Here is a 6000-nt window from a genome sequence, read left to right on the forward strand (position 1 = left end):
GACCACACACACACACACACACACACAGAGACAGAGAGAGAGAGAGAGAGAGAGAGAGAGAGAGAGAGAGAGAGACGCACACACGAATACAACAACAATCCAATAAGTATAGTGCATCTATTTTTCCAAACCATGCATGTATGACATGAATTCAAAAATACTCCTTCTATTCCTAAATATTAGTCTTTTAGAGAGTTCAACAAGTGACTACATACGGAGCAAAATGAGTGAATCTAGACTCTAAAATATGTGTATATACATCCGTATGTGCCAGTCCATTTGAAATCTCTAAAAAGCGTAATATTTAGGAACGAAGGGAGTAAAATATAAGACATGCATGGTCCTCAGTTCAATATTTTAAAATGAACATGAAACTGAAACATGAATATTAAGTCTAGTACTACAGTACATGCAAATGTTGTGTTTAGTCAAAGCTATGATTGTCGGGGGTTGACCTTAGATAAAATTGTGGAGCTCTATTTAGGATTGTTTAGATTATATTTGTCCCCACCCTCCCAACCACCGATTGGTTGTGCACCCCACCCCTCCTCCCCGGGAGAATATCATGTTCCCCCATACCTTAGATGATATATGCCGATACGAGTTGCTCGGAGCTTGTAGATCTGAGATATAGTAGCTCACATGATGTGTCTTAATATTTTTACAGGAAACCTTGATGAGTTTAAGAATTGCACACAATTTGTACGAAAACTACTCAGATGCCCTTGGATCCCATATCCAACGACCTCGAAGCTCGTATCACCATAGCATCTAAGATGAAGGAGGACATCATATTCTCCTGTATGTAAGAATATCATGTGCTACCACACATTAGATGCTTTGGTGATACAAGCTCTTCGGAGCCGTTGGATTTGTGACCCAACACCTCCTCGGTGGTTCGAATGGTTTTTTGCAGAAAAGCCCCAAAAGAGTTCGGCCACTGCTTACAAGCACAAAGACTGCTCAGATGCCATTGCATCTCAGATCAAACAACCTCGAAGCTCGTATCGCCGTAGCATCCAAGCTGCGATAACACCTTATGTTTTCTCGCACGGGAGAATATGAGGTGCTCCCGCACCATAGATTCTATGGTGATACGAGTTCACTGTGATCTAACGACCCACAGTAGGAGGTTTGAATGTTTTTGCAATATACGGCTAAGAGAGTTTGGGAAATGCACAGAAAGTACAAGTACTACACATGTGCCATCTGATCATTGGTCATACGACCTAGATGCTCATATCACCGTAGCGGGTAATTAAGCTACGGGGAGCACCTAATATGAGTTATGGGGAGCCGTTGGATCGAAGATGCAGTGGCACACATGAGGCCTGAATGTTTTATTTGCAAAAAAAACCTTTGGAGAGTTTGGAAATTGCGCATAATTACAAAGACTACTCCCAAGCCAGTGGATCTCACTTCCAACGGTGTAAAAACTCGTATCACCATAGCATCTAAACTGCGGGGTGGATGTGATATTCTATGTCGCTGTCATTTTTGTTCGTAAACTTGCAAAATACGTGTAACTCGTGTCGTTACTTGTCTAACCGTGCAAAGTGTTTGTTCAAAAAACCATCCTACACTGAAATATTGGAACAACACACAGGGGTCCCACTTGTCATTAATCAAATTTGGACCTAAAACTAACAAATCTGAAAGACGAGATTCGAACTGGCAACCTGGACTCAAAGCGTAGGTCGATAGACTGAAACAACAACGGTTGTTGGCTTTGTCCCATAACTTGATTTTATACAGTATTACGTTGAGTAGAGTAGAGGGAGTGCCTCGTCAACACGTGCATGGACGTTGACTCACTTACTGGTGGGTCCTAGGTCTGCGATCTCAATCTCTCTTATCTCCATCGTCTAACCTTTGCATGGGCATACACGAAGAGCGGCGCCAGCTTGCCGTGGTGTTATTACAACTAAAAAAAGCTTGGAAAATAGAAGAATCGCCTAGAACAAGAGATGTTGTGGCTAGTCGAGACGGAGCTAACCACATCTATCCTCCGTGCCACGTTTGCATGATGAAGCTGTGTGGCTAGTGGGGTGTTTTCGACCGACTAGCTGGGTCCCGAGGTTGAACCATAGGTACTACTTCTGATACAGTATATTTTTACACGCACATTTTTCCTCCGTGCCGAGACGTGGCACACCCTACTGCGTGGTTTTGAGGTCCTCCCGGGTGGTGCACGCATATATTCTTCCTGACATGGGACGCCCTACCGTGCGTTTTCTGGGTCCTCCTCGGTCGTAGTGCCGAAGCAAGTAAATGAGTCGTCAAATCATGAAAGACCACCTTTCCCGCCGAGTACATAAGTGAAGCACGGTGGCTAGCTACTTGGGCTAGTTCGACCGATTAGCTAGGCCGCCGCCACATTTGTTTTTTCACCCCTTTTTTTATCTACTTGCCGTCAGGTGAATTTAAATATCCACCGCGGTGTTGCTCTGGTGCTTGGGTGCGGCAGGATTTTTAATTTTTTTATTGACGGGAGCAGGCGCGGCAGGATTCTTAATTTTTTGATTGACGGGAGCAGGCGCGACAGCAATTAGTCACGATGACTCCGCCTGTAAAACCCACTGCTCCCTGATGTGAGAAGTCGTCGACTGGTGTTTTACCATGGTGAAAACCAAAAGATTCCCCGCTCCTCGGCTGGCTCCCTCCACCTTCCCGTAGATTGCATTGCCTTTCAGCCGTTTTGCCCCCTTTGCTTCCTCTCCCCATTGCTTCTACCTGGTGCAGCAGATCATGGAGTCCGAGGTGAGGCGCCTGACACAGGAGCTCCAGGCCAAGGATGCGGAGCTCAGGGCCAAGGACGTGGAGCTCCGTGAGCTCAAGGAGGAGAGGAGTGCCATGCTCCTCCGTTATGTGTGGGAGTTCACGGAGCTTCAAAAAGGCAGGCGTCCACCACAAAGATGCTCGAGGCGTCTGCGGCATTGCTGCAGAAAGTGGGAGATATGATAGGCCGTCAGGGGAGCCGGCTGGAGCGCGAGCGGGCCGATCGTGACGAGGTCTAGGTCACCCCAGCCACTTGGTGAACCAAGTTGCCATGCACGTGTTGTGGCTGCGCGATGCCTACCGTCGTGCCAGCGCGACCATGCCGGTCGTTGGGCTAAACCCGTTTGACCACCCGGTCGACTTCAATGAGCTGCGGCTTCCTGACCTGGTCTCCTTCTTCACCTATATCTCCGAGGAGCTGAGCCGTCTCCGCACGATGGTGGGGGCTGAGCTGGACAAGGAGGGGTTGCGGGCTGCCGTCGCCATTGGCGGGCGAATCCTTTTAGGGCTCCATCACCGGAATCCATTCGTGCCATTGGATGCCGTCTTTGACGAGCTGGCTCCCGTCGACTGGGAGTGGGCTCTGCGGGCGGTTGCACCCTGCATCACCAACATCGTGTGCCTCGGGAAGCAGAGGGACTTCGGTGGTGTTTAGGCGCCTTCTGCATGGGCATGTCCATGTCTCGGCGCAACATGACCATTGGATCAAACTCAGACGATGCAGATCAGCCACTATAGCACAAAGCATGTGGGTGTGTTTGGTTGCATTCTCATCTCAATATAGTTGTTTGCTCTTCGTGTATTTTTGATAACCTACTAGTGTGGACTCATGCACCCTTCATGCACTCTTCGAAACACCCAAAAGTGGGTCGAGAAGGGAAATTTTGCTCCCATCCCGTGCACCCTTCATACACCCTGCCTAACACTATTCGTGCTTCATATGGTTCATGTTTCATGGAGTACTGTAGCATCGTACTCTCCATGCGCTGTAGACCTAGTTCTGTTAACATTGATCTCACCATTCATTCTCGACGGGATAGTCGAAAAAGCAGTACTATGTTACATATAGTTGACATGCGCACAACGTCATTTGTTATCGTCATATCTTACTACACTAGCAACAAGATTATGTAGTACTGACGTATGAACCACTCACATGCCTAGTAGTAGGAGCACGGTGTATGTTCAAGTGGCTGCCGTGTTTCACACTCCTCCGTCGTAAGAGTGGAAACGCTTGCTGTAATCATTTTTTTCTTCAGAAACAGTGGACACGCTCTACCGTGCAGATCCTCCTCCAGGCATGCACTAAATTACTCACTTTCGCTGACGTGTGGGATAGCCAGCACCTGGGTCCACCAGCCATGCACTAAATTACTCCATAGTAGAGTGACGGTAGACTACCCCGATCAAAGCGCCACAGTAATGCCCAATGAGCCGTCAAATCACAAAATCCCCTCCTTTCTAGTAGTAAGTTGGACGGACGAAGCAACCATCATTTCACTCTTCTCTCTCAGCTTCCTCTCTTGAAGAAACCCCTACTCACTTCGCTTCTCCCTCATCTCGTTCCTCCTTTCACTCTTCTCTCTCAGCTTCGTCTCTTGGATGGACGCTGGAGCACCGGCCGACGTGATGTCTATGACTCTGGCCAAAACCGTCGAGGCTCATGGTACGAAGAAGCGCAAGCACCCCACCGAGACTACCGCAGACAAGCTCAAAGCCATCGCCCTGTCCAAGCCCCTCTCTCCGGGATCCCTCATTAAGCAAGTCCAGGTAATGTCTCTTGTTGACGATCTTTTTCTCGATCTTGATTGTGTTTTTTCATCTAACACGTAGTACTAGTACTGGTAGTACAACTTTCTAGGTGATCTTGCATGTGATTTTAGTGTGCCAAATGACGGTTCTAAATTCCTCTTTTGACCAAAACATGCAAGAGGTTGACACTGATTTCTTATAGATTACTTTCAACTATGCCCTCTGTCCCAAATTTCTTGTCTTAGATTTGTCTAGATACGGATGTATCTGTGACTTGATACATCAGTATCTAGACAAATCTAAGACAAGAATTTTGGGACGGAGGGAGTACTTTATTAACATCAACGCTACCTTTGAAGAGGGTATATTTGCCTCAGTAACTTGTGTTATGGATATTGAAAGTAATCCCTCTGCTCTCATGCCTTTGAAGACATGTTCTAGTGTCTTTGTTCGTTTCTATGCGTATATGTAGTCAACTATGGAGTATAGTATCGAAAATCATCTTATATTTCTGAAACGGAGGTAGTAATAAAATATGGTTTCTGTTTGAATTAGAACCAGGTCCGCGGTGGAGATGAAGTTCTCAAAGTCATGCCGTGTGAACTGGAAGACCTGGGCATGAGTTCTACTGCTAAACAATCCAGCTGCTGTGTCCTTGTCGCCATGTGTCCTGAACTAGTGTTTTCATGTAGCATTGTTGACAGGCGTGTTCTCAAGGCTATACTTGACCACAACAATTTCCTGGTTGTGCCTTCGATTACGAAGGGTGTGGTTCTTGTAAAGCTTCCCAACAAATCTGATGCGGCTTGTCTTCATCGTCATGTTTATGAGTGGAAAGACCACTCTGTTAGGTTCTCCAAGGTTGACGAGATGGTGATGGTGCATGTAGACATCTCTCACGAAGTCCATGGCCTAGTGATACGTCTCCGTCGTATCTACTTTTCCAAACACTTTTGCCCTTGTTTTGGACTCTAACTTGTATCATTTGAATGGAACTAACCTAGACTGACGATGTTTTCAGCAGAACTGCCATGGTGTTGTTTTTTGTGCAGAAAATAAAAATCCTCTGAATGTCCTGAAACTCCACGGAACACCTTAGAAAAAATAAAGAAAAATCCTTGCAAAAGGTGAAGACTAGGGGGCCCACACCCTGCTCACGAGGGTGGGGGCGCGCCCATCGTGGGCCCCCTGGTGGCCCTCCGGCGCCAACTCCAACTCCATATATTGGCTTTCGGGGAGAAAAAACCCAGAGAGAAGAAATCATCGCGTTTTACAATACGAAGCCGCCGCCAAGCCCTAATCTCTCTCGAGAGGGCTGATCTGGAGTCCGTTCGGGGCTCCGGAGAGGGGGATTCGTCACCGTCGTCATCATCAACCATCCTCCATCACCAATTTCATGATGCTCACCGCCGTGCGTGAGTAATTCCATTGTAGGCTTGCTGGACGGTGATGGGTTGGATGAGATTTATC

This window comes from Triticum dicoccoides, chromosome 7B, assembly GCF_002162155.2.
Source record: "Triticum dicoccoides isolate Atlit2015 ecotype Zavitan chromosome 7B, WEW_v2.0, whole genome shotgun sequence".
In the NCBI taxonomy this organism is placed as follows: domain Eukaryota; kingdom Viridiplantae; phylum Streptophyta; class Magnoliopsida; order Poales; family Poaceae; genus Triticum; species Triticum dicoccoides.